This window comes from Anoplolepis gracilipes, chromosome 17, assembly GCF_047496725.1.
Source record: "Anoplolepis gracilipes chromosome 17, ASM4749672v1, whole genome shotgun sequence".
Taxonomy (NCBI): domain Eukaryota; kingdom Metazoa; phylum Arthropoda; class Insecta; order Hymenoptera; family Formicidae; genus Anoplolepis; species Anoplolepis gracilipes.
Genome location: NC_132986.1, coordinates 3,546,228 through 3,564,900, shown reverse-complemented (window position 1 = coordinate 3,564,900; position 18,673 = coordinate 3,546,228). Strand labels below are relative to the sequence as shown.

Here is an 18,673-nt window from a genome sequence, read left to right as displayed (position 1 = left end):
ATCATATTTATAAAGATATTTTATAATATTATTTTATATATTTTGTGATACTTATTTAACTTTTATTTAAATGCTTTATTGTAATATATAATGTATTATATGTACAAATACATATAATTACTCATTGCAATAACTAATGATTAATCTGTTTTAATTTTTTATTATAATGCATTTGTATTGTGCATGCAACATTGTTATGGCAATATATATATGTACTACAACAATGATTGGTTATTGCGATAAGTAATTATATGTATTTGTACGTATAATACATATATGAATTACAATAAAGCATTTAAATAAAAGTTAAATAAGTATTATTATAATTAATTTCATTATTTACCTTTTTTGAGTTTCATTTGATGACTTGACTTCTGTCACTTCCTTTTCATTTCTGGAAATATATAATATAAATTAGAAAATATTTTCATATTTTATAACAATGACAGATAATGTATTGGTTTATTTTTATTTTATTCTTTTATTGTAATACATATGTATCGTGTGCACAGCATATACGTATTACAATAATGAATTATAATAAAGATAAACTATTTGTTATCTATTATTTCTATAAATTTTTAATCTTTTATTGTGCATATTTGTTGAGTACACAATACTTATTAAAATAAATTTAGCCAAATATTGTGCATGCAACACATATGCATTATAATAAAAGATTAAAGTAATAAAATATATAAAATATTATAAAATATCTTTATAGAAATGATAGATTAATTTTTGTTTTTCTTTTACTGTAATATATTTTTATACGTTACAATAAAAGATTAAAATTAAAGTTAATCAAAGTTATCATTTCTTTATGAATATTATTAATTATTGCTTACCTTTTGTGAGTTTCATTATTATTACAGCTCTCCAATTCCTTTTCGTTTCTGGAACTGGAAATATATAATATAAATTATAAAATATTTTTATAAAAATGATAGATAACTTATTGGTTTATCTTTATTTTAATATTTTCTTATAATATGTATCACGTGTGCAACATATAAATATATATATATATATATATATATATATATATATATATAAATGTATTACGATAAAAGATTAAAATAAAGGTTAACTAATATTATCTATCATTGTTGTGTATTAATAAAGTTTATATTATATATATATATTATATTATATATATATATATATATATATATATATTATATATATATATATATAATATAATATATATATATATATATAAAATTGTATTTATATTTCACGCTTACTTTTTGTGATTAGCCATAACTCCCGATCACTCCCGATGCGAACCATTCGGAGGCTGGCAACCAAAGGAGAAAGCACAATGGTTGCCTTTTATTCCATAAACATAAAATTAATTAGAAATGAATCTATAAGGCCATCTGTTCAATCGGCGATCACTTGCATAAACACAATTGCACGTATGAAATTAAATGTTACTAGATTTGGTGATCGCGCTCCCATCACTTTGCTGTCAGACGCCAAATGTGGTAACTGCATAATAACCATCGTCTGCTCACGTTATCATAGAGGGCGTGATAATTATATCAGGCGCCAAATTTGGTGACACTGATACATAATAACCTTCGTCTGCTCACTTTATCATAGAGGGTGTGATAATTATACTATTGTAATCTCTATATGGTTGGTAATATGTTTATATATTAGTGCCAATGTTCAGAAAGTAAATATATTGGCGGTAATGAACGAGAACACACTGGTTAGGTTAGTAGCTAATCTTTTTTTAGGCAATATATTTCTGGATAATTTAATCAGGTAATTATCTTAATTACATTACTTTGTACATACAAGTAGTATTGATTTATTAGAAATAAATATGGGAAATAACTCATATATGTTTTACATAATAATGCTTTACGTAATAATTTTATCCGTTAAAAAGTAGCAAAAAACTGTATTGTTTGTTTAGTTTTAATAAATATGTATGTAGATAAAGTTTAAAATTATTAATCTAATTAAAATATTACAGGAAGTTTGGTTGCAAACAAGTGACACACACTTCCTTGTGGATTCAGTCAGGTAATTACTATATTTTATTGTTTACACATTGCATCCATAGTATTTATTTATTATAAATTATTGGTATATATGCTTTTACATATGCAAAATAACTTGTATATATATTACAAAAGTATATATTTTACAAAATAATTTAGTTTGTTGAAAAACAATAAGAATCATATGTTTCTACATATTATAAACAAGAATATTTATGGAATATACTATTTATTTAAAATAAAGGTATATAAATAGGATTTAATATTATTTATCTAATTTAAATATTGCAGAATTTGCTTATATAAAGAATCGTGGCTATATTCTTCTGGTAATTCCCTAGATAATCATTTTACATTTCTTTTATATATCATATCCAAATAATATTAAAACTTATTATATAAATCAGTACATGCTTTTATAGAAGCAGGAATAGGTTTATTTCTTTACAACCAAGGATTTGCAGGATACTATAAGTAGAATTTATTTACAAAATAGATTCTTCTTTTGATAACAATGTTTTTTATAATATATAAACATACTATTTGAATATATGATGTAAAAATTGATGTGATGTAATTATGAGTGCTTTCCCGCAAGCAATACAGACGACACAGTGCGTCATTCTATCTTTGTTATTCACTGAAGTTGAAGAAAGACAGAATGACGCACAGAATGTTGCCTGTGTGACTTGCTTAATATTATTTGGATATGATGTATAAAAAGTAATGTGAAGTGATTACCTGGCGAATTACTAGAAGAATATAGCCACACTTCTTTATATAAGCAAACTCTGCAATATTTAAATTAGATAAATAATTTTGAATCTATCTACATACTTTTATTAAATAATATATTCCATAAATATTCTACACATGATTCTTATTGTTTTTCAACGAACTAAATTATTTTGTAAAGCATGTACTATACAAGTTATTTTGTATATGTAAAAGCATATATATTAATAATTTATGTCTAACAGATAAATACTACAGATGTAATGTGTTTGTAAATTTAATTTTGCAAATATATTACTAATCTCTATAATTGTAAATCTTAAATTTCATACAATTTCAATATATATTTTTTAAATATACAAAAGAAGAATAATAGCTTCACTATCTTATAAGCAACTTCCTGTAATATTTAAATTCATAAATTATAATGAATGTTAAGTCCTACATATTTTAGAATTAAATAATGTTATTAAAATAATTTTTAACTGCACGTACACTTACTTATTGCAAAATTTATTGCAAAATTAAATTTCTTTTTATATTGGATATATTTTATATTGGATATTTATATTTAAGTAATATAACTTATGAATTGTATATTTAAAGTATTGATTAAGCGTTCAGCCGTCGTGCGCGGTCTTAAACAAAATACAGTACTTTATCGTTTAATCTTTTCGATATCTTTCTAGCGAAAACTCAAAGTTTTTGCGAAACGAAAATGCACCGTTTAGTCTACTAGGGTTTCTCAAAGTTCCACACGATTTGTGAGAAATCGTACGGAAGGGTTAAAAAGAGATAGTATTTTATTTCTATTAAAGATGTTAAAAATGTGATATAATATAAATAAATGTCTGTATAATACTGATACTTATACAGGATGTTACAGAGGTTTTATCAACTTTCTTCATTGAGGATAGAGATAAGTATAACATTTTATTTTTTAATTTAATTAATTTTTTTTTATTAATTTTTTAAATAAAAGGCTGCTGTGCGCCGTTATAGAGCTGCTGTGCGCTTATAATAAGTGGCTGCTGTGCGCTCATAACAAGTGGCTGCTGTGCGCCGATAAAAGACCGCTGTACGCTCAAAAAGCTGTTATATATAAATAAAATTAACATATATATATATATATATATATATAAAGTTTTTATAAAGTTTATCTAAAACTGTTGTTTGTATAAAAAAACGTTTACTTTATATATACAAAATGTCTGTAGAGACAATTAAACAAATAGTCTTAATGCCTAGAGAAAAAGATATAATTATTCAAGGCAATTGGTTAACTGACATTCATATGGAACATTTTGGTCATCTTTTACAAAATTGTTCAGATTATACACCTGTCGAAACTTGGCGCGTGCAGTGTCTTGATACTATTCAACCTATCCCAAAAGATAAAAATCATATTCAAATATTGCATAGTTCATCAGGTCCGTTTGATGGACATTGAATATGTAGTTACTATAACACAAAATATATATTTATTTATGATTCGTTAAATTCTAAAAGACTGCATAAACATCACGAACAATTTTTAAAAAGATTATTTCCAACATATGACTTTCAGAAATGTCTTGTTAAATTTCCTACTGTGCAACAACCAAATGGTAACGATTGTGGTGTTTTTGCAATAGCATTTGCGATTTCGTTATTATTTAATATTAAACCTGAAAAGGTAAAATAAAATCATAGTTTAATGTGTTCACATTTGGTAAAAATTTTTGAATCAAATATAATTGAACATTTTCCTCAAGATCCACGATATGTTCCTCAAAAAGTGTTTTCATTAGCAGTAGTAAAATTCAAAGAAATGGAAGCTGCTCGTGCCCGTAGCATACGACAATGTGAGACTGAACAACAACAAAAAATCGGTTAAAAAAACTTGTTGATATTCGTCGATCTAAGAAAGAAATAACCAATATTTGCATGAAAACACAATTGGCTTCAATCCAATGTACAGATTCAGAAAATAGTAGCGTTAAACAGCAACATCAATATGTACAAAATTTAGAAAATAATTGTGCATTAAAGCGGCGTCAAAATCAACAAAATTTAGAAAATAATTATGCGTTAAAGCAAGGTCGATATCAACAAGATTTAGAAAATAACAGTACTAAACAGCGACAGCGATATCAACAAGATTTAGAAAATAATCGCCTTAAGAAATGATGTCGATATCAACAAGATTTAAACAATAATCGTACTAAACAGCGACAGCGTTATCAACAAAATTTAGAAAATAATCGCTTTAAGAAACGATGTCGATATCAACAAGATTTAAAAAATAATCGTACTAAACAGCGACAGCAATATCAACAAGATGTAGAAAATAATCACCTTAAGAAACGATGTCGATATCAACAGAATTTGGAAAATAATCGTACAAAACAACAACAGCGAATCAACAAAATTCTGTAAGACAACGTGAACAAAAACGCATACGTTATTCTATAAACTTTCATAGTGAACAGGACGGACAAAAAGCGTTAGATTCTAATCGCAAATGGTTTTATAACAAACAATATTATCAAAAAAGTAAAAAATCTGCAATAAAAAATAACGATGTTGGAAAAAAAGTTATAAAAAAATATGAAAAGTTTTGGTCGAAAAACACCATAAAACTTCAGCATTCTTTAGAAACATTTACTAAAAATATTGTTAAGAAACTATTAAAAATCATATCGAAGAACGATTAAAAGCCGAAAAAATCGTACGTTGGTGTATACAGGTTAGAAGAAGTTATTTTCGTAATATTTACAAAATGTTATCTTTGATTAAAAACAAAACAGAAGTAAGTTTGACTCAAGTCGTAAAATGTTCCACAGTTGAAGAAAAATTAGATGTGTTATGTGGCGAATCCAGCCATACAGTTTCATCTGAAAATTATTTTATTGATTCAACATATCATCATGTAACTCCGAAAGAAACTTTGATAATGAATATAGAAAAGAAAGTAGCAAATCTGTTATTAAACCGTTAATAAAAACTGCATCAGAACCTTTGGTAATGAATGCAGAAGGAAAAGCAGTAAATATATTACCGGTAATAGAAATAGAAGAGAAAAAGTCGTGGTCGTGCAATATTTCATGTAAAACTAATGATTTATTTTTAATTAGTCGTTATCAGAAATTTCTCGAAACTATAAATACATGTACTTTAAAGAATGTACCCAAATTGATACAAAATATTCATAAATGTACTATGAAAACTTCAAATGAGAAATTAGGCCATACGCGTAGCTGTCATATTGATTTAACACTTTGCGAAGGAATGTTTCTCCCAGTTCAACTATTATCGCCTCATTTTCCACGAATAAGATATATTAAGCGCTTAATTTATCAACTTACAGATTTTTATCAAAAGATGAATAATTTGGATGAGGCATTAATTCATACTGATTTAGACACCTTAAATGAAATTGTAACTTCTGCACAAGCAAAAGCAGATGCGTACAAACATTAACAGACAGATACAATTATGAGCTTGATGATATTATTTCTAAATATCATCAAGCGTTTAAAGCCTTGGTGAAACGGTCAACAGATACATCACGGTATGCTTGCGTATCATATGAAAAATTGTTACAAGAGGAATGTTTCTGAAGTCAATATTTTTCGAGAACAAATAAATATTCAAAGTTGGAGAGATTTAATGGCATATATACAACAAAAAAATGATGCGCAATATATTTGTACTTATTGTGCAGGTAAATTTCGTAAAAGCTTAATGCCTGCTTATTGCATTTTGAATAATCTCTTTACAGATGATGTGCCCGAAGTAATATTATCTCTTAATACATTTGAAAAAATTCTTATACAAAGAGCTAAAGCATTTCAAACTATCGTTAAAATGGAAACTGTTATTAATAAAAAGTTGACTCAAAGGCAAATGGTACACAAAATTAAAGGAAGAACATTTCATTTACCACTTCCGTTACAGGAAACATTGAAGAAATTATGTTTGGATACTGACCCAATAAATATTAATAACGAATTATATATCTTAGTTAGAAGTATCCTGACCAAATCAAAAATTATTTAGGAAGAGATGGTTAATGTTAAAAAAATATTTTTTTTTTTTAACTGTCAAACCATTTATATTAAATGCTGCTATACCAGTAGGTGCTGCTGTAGCAGCCAGTGCCCAGAGGTTAGAAGCGGTGTTAACCCAACACCATCAGGCCGACAAACGAGTCATCGCGTACGCCAGTCGCACCCTTAACCAGGCCGAGCGGAATTACAGCGCTACTGAATTGGAGTGCTTGGCCGTGGTCTGGGGCATCCACCGAATGCGCGACTACCTGGAAAGGTACCACTTTACCGTAGTGACGGATCACCAAGCACTACGTTGGCTACAGCAACTCGAGTCGCCCAGCGGACGTCTAGAGCGGTGGCTGTTTGAGCTACAGCAATTTGACTTCGAGATCCGCTACCGGAAGGGCAGCCTCAACCGAGTGGCCGACGCCCTGTCCAGAGAACCAGCGGTCAGTGCGATCCAGGGCCACCCGACCTGCAAATAGTACCGTTCCCTATGGACCGCGGTCGAGGAACCGCCCGGGGATTACCCCGATTACCGGATCCAGAACGGCCAACTAAAACGACACAATGCTACACGGCCTCGACTTCCGCGAGACACCAGCCGCCGAGCAATGGAAGAAATGTGTTCCCAAGGAGCAACGTCCCGCGCTCCTCCACCGGCTCTATGACGACCCGACCGCCGGACACGCCGGAATAGCCAAAATCATCGCGCGCGTGGCTCGGGCCTATTACTGGCCAGACATGTTTCGCCCGATACGTTCGACAGTGCCCGAGCTGCATGGCCCATAAAGCAGTACAATGCAAGCCGGCCGGACATCTACAGGCCACCCCGGCCACCGCCCCGCAGCAGCAAGTCTCGATCGACTTCGTGGGGCCACTACCCCGATCACGCCACGGACACATTTGGCTACTTAATATGCAGGACCGATTCAGCAAATGGATGGAGATGGCGCCACTGCGCCAGGCCACGGCACCCGCCTCCATCTGAGAGGTGACCCAATGCATCATCTACCACCACGGATACTCCAAACAACTCATCTCCGACAACGGGATGACCTCGCACCAGTTCCGAAAATTGCTCCAGGGGTTCGGCATCGAACACCGCCTGACGCCGGCTTACGCCTCCCACTGTAACCCGGAGGAGCGCGCCAACCGCACCGTCAAGGCCATGATCGCGCAGTACGTGGGCAAGAATCACCGCGATTTGGACGAAAGAATAGCCGCCCTACAGTTCGCCGTCAACACCTCCCGGCACGAGGCGACGGGCTACACCCCGGCCTTCCTGAACCACGGCCGGGAACTGGCATCGCCGCACTCGGAGGACCGGACACCAGGCACCGACCGACATTGCTCCCACCGAGAACCGACAAGCTTTGGAGGAAGCCTTCGAGGTGGTGCGCATACATCTGGCGCGCGCCTTCCAACGCCAGGCCCGTCATTATGACCTGCGCCGGCAAGACTGGCGGCCCCAGCTGGGTGACCAGGTATGGAAGAGAGACCGGCCCCTGTCCGCCAAGACCACGAACTTCGCTGCTAAGCTCGCGCCACAGTATATAGGCCCACTCACGGTAAAGAGGTTCATCTCACCCGTGATTGTGGACTTACGGGACGGGCAAGGAAAATGGTACCGGCGAGTCCATCTCCAGGACCTCAAAGACGCACCACCCGCGTTGACCAGCGCGACGCAAGAGGACGACGAGGAACCCCAGTAACCACCGAAACCGGAGCCGGTGACACCCCGCCAATCTCGACGACCGCCTCCGACCGCCGCCGACCACGGCGACCGCCCCCGACCACGACCGACCGCTGCCGACCGCCGCCGCAGCGGCGACCAATCAGCACGCCCCGGACCGAGCCGCCGCAACCCGGAACGGGTATAAAAGGCGGCGCGACCACCAGCCCGGGATAGCAGTTATCATGAGCGAGCGTAAGCTAGCAATAGAGCAACTGTTTGGAGCAATCTCCAGCTCCGACGAGAAGCCAAATGCGCTACCCAAAACGGCCCCTAAGGGGCCAACCACCATCTCGCACCCCGGGACACGCGTACAGCGGTCAGACACCGACCAGCGCCGCAAGGCCATTATGTTGGCCGCACCACCGCTGATCCATCCCCGGCGATGCTCCGCCGCACTGGCCCACAGCGCGCACGCCGTCCGGCGGTCACGACCAGACCCGGAGGCGGCTCTCACAAATAACGGGGGACTCGCCGCGCGACATCCGACACGCGGGACGAGCACCGCCGACCGCCACCGGACCTCAATCGCCACCGTCGCCGACCGCCACGGACCACCACGCCGGTCATCACGGCACACGAGGTGCGCCAATCCGGGGATCATGCTTCCGGTGGCCGGGCCACAGCGACTGCCCGCCCTGAGGGTACGCCTGACGGACGGAACGATCGCGGAGATCCCACATCACGTGGCGCATACCAGCCGAAAGTTCCGGGCAACCACGACCACCGGACAATGGCTGATCTGTTTCAACCAACAGGGTCAGCCCCGTTCCGTCCGCCGCCTGGACGGCCCCGGCGCGTAAACAACACCACCGCCGAGAAGGAAGGCCGCGACCAGCCCGGCCCTAGCGACGAAGGACACCACCGCCGCTCCACGGAAGGAAATGATGTAACGGCACGCCGTTACTAACGGTCTCGGAGCCGAACACCCGCCTCTAAGTTGAGAGACCCGGTGCCTATGCGCGCCCCACACGCATATCCCCAACACACACACCTCACATGGACACAAAATACACATGTATATAGCACACGACCCAACCACATGTAAATACTACCATTAATAAAACACTTGTCATACGAAAATCCGGTCTCGTCAATTGGAGTCTTCCCCTTCTCCCGAACCCTGAAACCGACGAACTAGTCTGAGACGTCGGGAAAGGTGCACCGTTACAATATATATTATATTTTTTTAATAATTATATGAATATATCTTGAAGTTTAATCAAAAATGCAAAAGAAAATATAAATATAAAAAACAAAAATTAAGTTATTAAAAAAAATAAAAATTTTTTAAATTAATAAAAAAAAATTTATAGAAATTAAAAATTAATACAAGTAAAAAAAATTAATTAAAAAACTTAGCACTGCTAATTTCATTAGCATATTGTTTATCTTAGCAGGGCTAAGTTTTTTAATTAATTTTTTTTACTTGTATTAATTTTTAATTTCTATAAATTTTTTTTTATTAATTTAAAAAATTTTCATTTTTTTTAATAACTTAATTTTTGTTTTTTATATTTATATTTTCTTTTGCATTTTTAACTAAACTTCAAAATATATTCATATAATTATTAAAGAAATATAATATATATAATAGTTTCAATAATTTTCTTAAATATTTAATAGTTTTTCTTTTATACTGGAAATAAAAAAAATATATTTTATAGCAAAAATTTGTATTTAATTAGCACAACTTTTTAGTATCGTTATTTTTGTATAAAAATAAAAAATAAAAACAATTATTTTAAATTAAGATTCTTTGGATTAACAATTATTTTGTACAACTTTTTTAGTTACACTACTTTTAAACTTATACTTTTAATTAACCCAAATTTTTTATATTATTTTGATTTTTTAGAATATAATGTAAGAAAATAAAACAAATATTTTGTATAATTTTTTAAATTAAAATATTTTAATAAGTTTTTATTTTTACTTAGCACAATTTTTTTGATATCATTAATTTTTGTAAAATATGAAATAATGACTTTGGAGATAGATTTTTATAGTTAACGCACTGGTTTGCAAATACATACAGTTTTTTACGCGGGACTTAGCTCCTTTTTTTACCTCTTGTTTAAAAAGGTAACTTTTTTAGAGTAATAAAAATACGAAAAAGAAGAAAAAATACATACATATAATATGGCTGATTTTCCAGTAAGTATACATTCTTACTTTTTTATTACATTTTTTGGTAATTATACAGAATCACTACCTCACCTCAAAAGTTGATAAAATTATACTTATTTGACGCGTTTTTTGCATAAAACGAAAGAATCTGGCTGAAACAATCATCGCTCTGCCCTGTGAAGCAAGATATTAATTTAAAGTTATCAACTTTTGAGGTGAGGTAGTGATTCTGTATAATTATTCATTTTTTTGTAAGAAAATACAAGTATGATATTTGATTATTTATTCTGTTCGATCATCTATATGCATGTATATGTAAATTATAAAAATAAAAATTATATAAAATAATAAATTATATAAATATTAGAAGCTTCTTTTTTATATTGTATATATGAGAAAAATTTCATGTCATGATATATTAGATGTTATCTATTAAATATAGCTTTTAGCTAATGTGTTGACAGTCTTTCGGTCTATAAAGTATATGTATATTTGTATACTATTAATATTATTATTATTTTCATTTTAGTAAATGATATAATTTAATTTTATTATGTTCAGAATTAATTTTTTATAATTTACAGTATTTTCAATTTTGCATATATATATGTGCATTTTTGTAGATAGAATAGTTGAGACACTTATTTTTTTAATAAGTTTCGAAACAAAAATTGCCACATTAATTTTATATAATATTAAAACCTTGCAATATATATTATTCAATATTTTAGATTATTGCATAGGGTAAATATGTTGTGAAGATTTAACTATCTTTTATTACTAAAAATTTCCTTGCTCTTTGTTTTGTTTATAAATTAAATTTAATTACTATTAAAATTTAATTAATTTAATTTAATTACTTCTAATTTAACATTATTTACTTGATTTTGAACATTTCTAATGTCATGAATTAATGTAATTGTAATTTTCCAATGTTTTTTTTTTTGTATTTCATGATCTTCCTTATATGAAGATACAGAGTAAATGTTATAAACGCAGGCTGAAAAGTAGAAAAAGAGATACAAAAAAAAATTAGACGTAGTGAAATAAAAAGAATAGTGACAGTTCAGAAATCATTCGAAAATGAGAAATCAAGTGATGAATTATATGAAAACTTAAATAAAAGTTTAGATAAGTCATTAAAATCTGAGATATTTTGTGAACAAAATCGAGATACTGTGATTGCTTTCAATGAATTTTTATGCAACAGATATGAACATACAAGAGAATTTCGTGACTTTGAGTATGAAATAAATAATGAAAACTTTGTTGCTGATAGTGAAGAATTATCTAGTGAATGGTCTAGTAACAATAATAATACAACTGATTATAATGAAAATGAACAGTCTGGGTCGAGTGATAATATAGAATCGTATTTTTTAATTTCCTAATAATGAAGCTAAAGAAGCGTATGTCACAAAAGCAATCCGTGAGTAGGCATTACAGGGAGAAGTTCTCTCCATGCAAAAACTTAACGATTTATTGTTGAGACTGCATGTAGTGCATCCTACATTGCCGAAGAATTATAAGTCATTATTGAAGACACCCTCTCATTTAAATATAACAGAAATGGAACAAGCTCAAATATGGTATAAAGGCATATGATTTAATCTTGACGCTATGTTGCTGGAAGAATATTTAAATATACATATATCATCAAATCTGCATTGATGTCAATATGGATGGACTTCCCATCTCTAAAAGTTCACCCCTTAAATTTTGGCCAATATTAGGTCGTCTTGTTGACATGAAAAATAACCCATTTGTTATAAGCATTTTGGAAGAACAGATCCTAAAGATGTAAGAAGTTTTTTAAATGATTTTGTTAATGAAGTTGAAGATTTATTTCAAAATGATTATACTTTCAATGGGATCACATATCCATTTATTATAAGAAATTTCATTCTTGATGCACCTGCTCGTTCACTGGTAAAATGCTGCATAGGACATGGAGGATATGGATCATGTGAAAAATGCACTGTTATAGGACAGACTGTACATTCAAGACGGGTTTATCTTGAACTCAATGAACCTTTAAGAACAGATGAATCATTTAAAAATAGGGAACGACCTCTTCATCACCGTGGACAATCACCTCTTGAACAGATTAATTTAGGGATAGTTTCTCAATTCAGGTTAAATCCATTTCATTTGGCTTGGCATGGGGTGTTTAGACGATTGCTTGAAGTGTGGCACACATGGAATGGTCCATGGAAATTGCATAGAGAAATAAGATGGGATATATCTTTTCTTCTTCTTTCTTTAGAAGTTACTTGTCCAAGGGATTTTGTAAGGAAACCAAGAGCACTAAAAGAATGGACAATATATAAAGCTACTGAAGAACGTCGTTTATGTCTTTATGATGGTATCGTAGTTTTTAAAGATAATCTCCAAAAAAATGTTTATCATCATTTTTTGATGTTGCATAGCACTCTTACTATCCTTTCTAGTCCCATGCTTGTTTAGTCAGAGATGATGTGTCATTATGCCGATAATTTGCTACGAGCATTTATTAATCATTCTATTGTAATTTATGGTAAAGTGTTTGTGGTATATAATGTGCATGCACTTGCTCATTTAGCTCAGGAACGTTTATCTCATGGACCATTAGATACATTTAGTGCCTTTCCTTTCGAGAACTTTTTAAAATTTCTTAAGAGTTCGCTTAAATCAGGTTACAATCCCTTACAGCAAGCTGCGCGTCGTGATATAGAAAAAACAGTGTCAGTATCAGCGCATCTTTCAATAAATGATAAAGAAGTTATTTTGTCACATAAACATTATTATGCTGGCAAGGTTATTGAAGGTTCTCATTTTCAAAGTATTTCCATCGGTAACATTGTTTTAAAGAATGGAAAAAGAGACTCTTGTTTTATGACAATTGATGGGACTGTATGCTTATTATTAAATGTTGTGAAAAGACAAAAAAGAATTTACCTAATTACAAATAAGTTCAATAAAAAAGAAGATTTTTATGTATATCCTTTCCCTTCATCTTATCTTTGTATTTTTAAAGTATCAAATCTGGGTAATCAAAGAATTGGAGTAGCATTGACAGATATTTAAAGAAAATGTTGGTTAATGCCCTACAAAGACTTTTTTGTTTCAGTCTCTCTTTTGCATACTATGCCTATGTTTTAACATTTTATTAAGCATTATGTAATATATATTAGTCAACTTTTAAATATTAATATTTTTCTTTAATTTATTTTGTTTTATTCAGTTTGTTGTCTTAAAATTTGTTCCTGATGATGACGACAGCGATATTTATTACGATATCGGCCTCACAAAGTGGTTGATTGGAGTGAATGATGATATGGAAGGTGAGACATATTGGCCACCACATAATGTTGAAGCTGGAACCTTGGTCCGTAAAGAAATAAATGCAGACAAAACTTGGCCCAAATATCACGTACATTAAAAGGTATCACGGTACATATTTGTTTTTATTTATTAAAGTCTTTCTTGTTTATCTTTTTATGGATATGTATATGGATTTATATGTAATTTTCAAAAATTTTTGGTTTTAATAATACATATATTTACTGTGTGGCATGCAAAATTATATAGATGAATATGTGAAAGCAAGAAACAATGTGCAAGGAATTACTAAACATAATGATTCTAATTATGAAACTGAAAAGGAATTGGGTAGAGGTAAACGTAGAAAGATAAATAAGATATTATCTTTTTTAGATTCTGAAGAAGAAAAACTTGTAAAAAAATCGACCAAAGAAGTTGCACCTCCTCCAAATGTGCAACTATTTTCTCATAGTGATTTTTATGATCCTATTCCATCATGTTCACACATTAATAAATGCCAAAAGAAGAAACTTAACATCAAAGTCTATTCGAATAAATCTCAGCGGACTCCTTTTCACTCTAATGTTAAAGGAAAAGCACTACTTATGCAAAATGTATTGGATGCAAGGAAAAGGACAGCAGAGCAATTTAAAAAAAAATTGTCTTCACAATCACTTAGCAACAAAGTAATTAATATTACAAATTCATTGAAACAATCTCAGAAGCATCATCAAATTGAATCGATGCATATGATTACTGAAAAATCGAAATATAATAAACAAATATTGTCTGAAAATGAGAATTATGAAATGACTGAGAAGAATAACAATAAAGTTCAATAATCTGAAAAAGTCCAAGCATTATCTAATATTGAAAAGAACTCAGACTATGAGAGTTCATCATCGGTAGACTTTAGCACTGAAGATTCTGTCGCGAATTATAAAGCAGTTCAGAAACATAGGGATATTCCTTCTGAAATAGGATCATACTCCGAATATACAAATAAGTCATCACAGTTTTGCAGCAATATTGATAAGAGTCAGAAATCTTTCTCTACGATGACAGCAAGAGATAATAAAATGCAAGGTATATATTATCTTAAGGGAATTTTCAATATACAATTTTTACTTATATAATTTATTATATTTATGAAAAGTAAAAGAAACAAGCTTCTATAACTATCTTCTTTGAAATGATTTTTTCTGAAAGGTGAAATAAGAATCATAATTTATAAAGTATTTATTAATCTACTAATTAATATGAAAACTAGTTTCTCTTTAAAAAATTAAAAATATTTTGGCCTTTTTTCAGATATGAAACTTCAGTTTTTTAAGATGGACAAAAAATTGGATGAAATAAATCATAAAATTGATACAGTTATTATGAATCAAGGAAAATTAAACAGATCTTTGCTTCCGCAAGAAAAAAAAGACAAAAACCACATAACATGCCTTCTCTACTTTTAAGCAATGAAAATGATATCCAAGCAATGGAGAAATGGCTGTTGTGTGATGCTGAAAATAACATTGCTTTGGTATGAATATTTATTATATTATTTTGGCATAAATAATTTTAATGTAAAATTTTTATTATACAGGGTGTAACTAAAAAAACATATAGCATGTAATGCCAGATTTTCTGGCTAATTTTTAGACGATTTTTCCTTAGTAAAAATGTCAAGAAAGGTCATCATTTTTTGCAAACTTCCAATCTTTGTCATTATATACCTTTTGTAACTAAGTTTCAAATTAAAATTTTATTAAAGTAAACTCCACCTAAAATTAACTAAAGAATATAAATTGAAAATATATACGGCTCCAATATTTACAAACATGATAAGATATACTCGGCAATGAGAGCCCATGCGCGGATGTTGATGCGTAAAGAAACTGCGTAAAGAAATTGCGTAAAGAAATTAATTCTTTTCACGAAAGAATTTTTAATTAGTGCACAGAGCACATATTTAGATTCTCATTTTTGAGAATTCTAAAAACCCCTCTATACCCCCCTAAAGAGATGTAGACGAGAAAAAATATCGCCTGGCAAGCGAAAGACTCGGGTTCAATTCCCGATTCAGCGACTTTGCCCCGATATTTTTTCTCGTCTACATCTCTTTAGGGGGGTATAGAGGGGTTTTTAGAATTCTCAAAAATGAGAATCTAAATATGTGCTCTGTGCACTAATTAAAAATTCTTTCGTGAAAAGATTTAATTTCTTTACGCAATTTCTTTACGCAGTTTCTTTACGCATCAACATCCGCGCATGGGCTCTCATTGCCGAGTATATCTTATCATGTTTGTAAATATTGGAGCCGTATATATTTTCAAATTATTAAAATTCACGCGGGGCTGAAAAATCGCGTTCTTCAGTTTATCTATCAAGAGGTTTATAAACAAATAGACGAGAGAAGTATCAGTGTGGGGCTGAATAGCTCAGTGGTAAGAGCAGTCGCCCGGCAAGCGAAAGACTCGGGTTCAATTCCCGATTCAGCGACTTCGCCCCGATATTTTTTCTCGTCTACATCTCTTTAGGGGGAGAGGTTTAGAGAGGTTTTTAGAATTTTTAAAAATGAGAATCTAAATATGTGCTCTGTGCACTAATTAAAAATTCTTTCGTGAAAAGAATTAATTTCTTTACGCAGTTTCTTTACGCATCAACATCCGCACATGGGCTCTCATTGTCGAGTATATCTTATCATGTTTGTAAAGAATATAAATATGTTAACAAAATGTTAATAATAGGCATATAAGAACCACACGCAGGTGTAGGGCGTAAAATAACTTCCAATATGTAGATTCAAGCTCAATATATATTTTCAAACGTTTCGGACTCACTTTGAGCCTTTCTCAGTGACTAAAAGACAAAATGTTAAAAAATTATCAAAAAATTAAAAATTAAGACAGAAAGAGAGTTTAGTAATTTAGTCAATACATACATCAATATTAAAAAAATTTTTTGCAAGCAAAACAAATCATCCAAACAATCGACATTCATAAATATCCGATGTAAGAAACCTTCTAAGCGGTGCAAAGCGCAAGGAGAGATGCACTAATAAACCATAAATTATGTAACATCCCAACATACGAATTAATATATTCATAAAACAGAAGTAACTTATTCGAACCAGAAAGCAACAGTTTTATATGCCTATTATTAACATTTTGTTATTTTTAATATCAAGAACCTTTTGCTTTTATTTTATAATATAAATATGTTAGTCTTTTAATTCCAAAATGTTTAATTTGCGACAAACCCATTTTTTAAAATTGTTTATAACTCGAAAATTATTGACTTCTTAACATTTTCGCCAAGGAAAAATCGTCTCCAAATTGCCCAAAGAATCCGCTATTATATGCTATATGTGTTTTTTAGTTACACCTTGTATATTGTGGTAACGTGTGACGAATATGTTTTTTTAGGATTTAGATTTAATGTTTCTTTTTTTCTGTATTATTTGCTAGTCTCATTTTTTGCTATTATTATCATTAATATTTTAAATTTTACAAATGTGTTCTGTGTCAAAAATTTGTTTTTATTGAATTCATTATTTTATAATCTTTTTATGTTACCTTTTATTTTATCTGTTTTTATTTTATTTATTATATTTTCATTTTTCTCTTACAGTAATATTTATTCGTTTTTTATAAATTTCATTTCTTAATGAATTCTAGTTCTATTTGGGTTGGGTTTCAAAACGTTCTCTCCGAAGAAATATTTACTCGATATAATAAAGTATGTTACGCGTATTATATATTTCGAGTAAATTTTTCCTCAAAAAGGACGTTTTGAAGCCCAACCTTGATCATAAAATGCATATTTTTATCATATCTCTTGACTTATGCATATTATTTTTTGTAGTGTGATTATCTTACCTCTTTTGGACCCACTAGTGATGAAAAAAAAGCTGCTACGACAATTATGTAAAAAATAATGTACAATTCAGTGGCAAAAAATTATAATTTTGATGGCCATGGAGAAAAAATAGGCTTTAAGACACTCAACTTATGAACAGTTATTGAAGATAAAATTCTAATTTGCTCTCTAATTAATATTATTTTCTTAAATATCTTTTTGCAAATTTAGAGTACAATTTTATATAAATAAACTAGGAAATAATTCTATAATTTTGAAATACATTATACTTATTTTCTTTACATTTTAGTGCTTATATTCTTGTTGTAAATATATTCTATAATTTTTTTCTGTTTAATTTAATATGAATGTTTTTATTATCCTCTAATAATTTCATTATTTTTTGTTTTGCAGGTGCTTTGTCACTTAAATTTTCGAATAGCGATCTTGAAAAAGCACTTAAAACCATTGTATCATGGCTACGAAATGCCAATGGTAGGAAACAAGAGGTGTTTCTAATGGCTCTAATAACCATTAGAAAAGCGTTTTCTCTTTTGCGAAGAGTACAAATTCCCTGATGAGAATATGTTTTCTATATATCTTATTCCATATATTATATAATATGTTATCATATATAAATCATTTTATATAATATGTTATCATATATATATTTCTTTTTTTGCTGTAAAAACTTAAATTTTATAAAGACTAAAGCATCCAAAAGTACATATGCACGTGCTATAAGTATTCATAAAATAACATTTATAAGAAATAAGGAAATTTGATAAAGAAATTTAGTTTTTATATGCAATCAGACTAATTTTTTTGTTTTGAGTATTTTACTTAATAAAAACAATTTTGTGTAT

The 18,673-nt window shown here is 31.7% G+C and overlaps 1 non-coding gene and 1 pseudogene across 1 annotated transcript; both read left to right on the top strand.

Moving 5' to 3' along the window:
- The first annotated feature begins 8,707 nt into the window (after nucleotides 1-8,707).
- On the top strand, nucleotides 8,708-18,011 carry LOC140675322 (uncharacterized; annotated as a pseudogene).
- Nucleotides 16,377-16,448, top strand: Trnaa-ggc (transfer RNA alanine (anticodon GGC)). The gene has a single exon. It is a non-coding gene; the product is annotated as a tRNA-Ala (tRNA).
- Nucleotides 18,012-18,673: the final 662 nt, after the last annotated feature.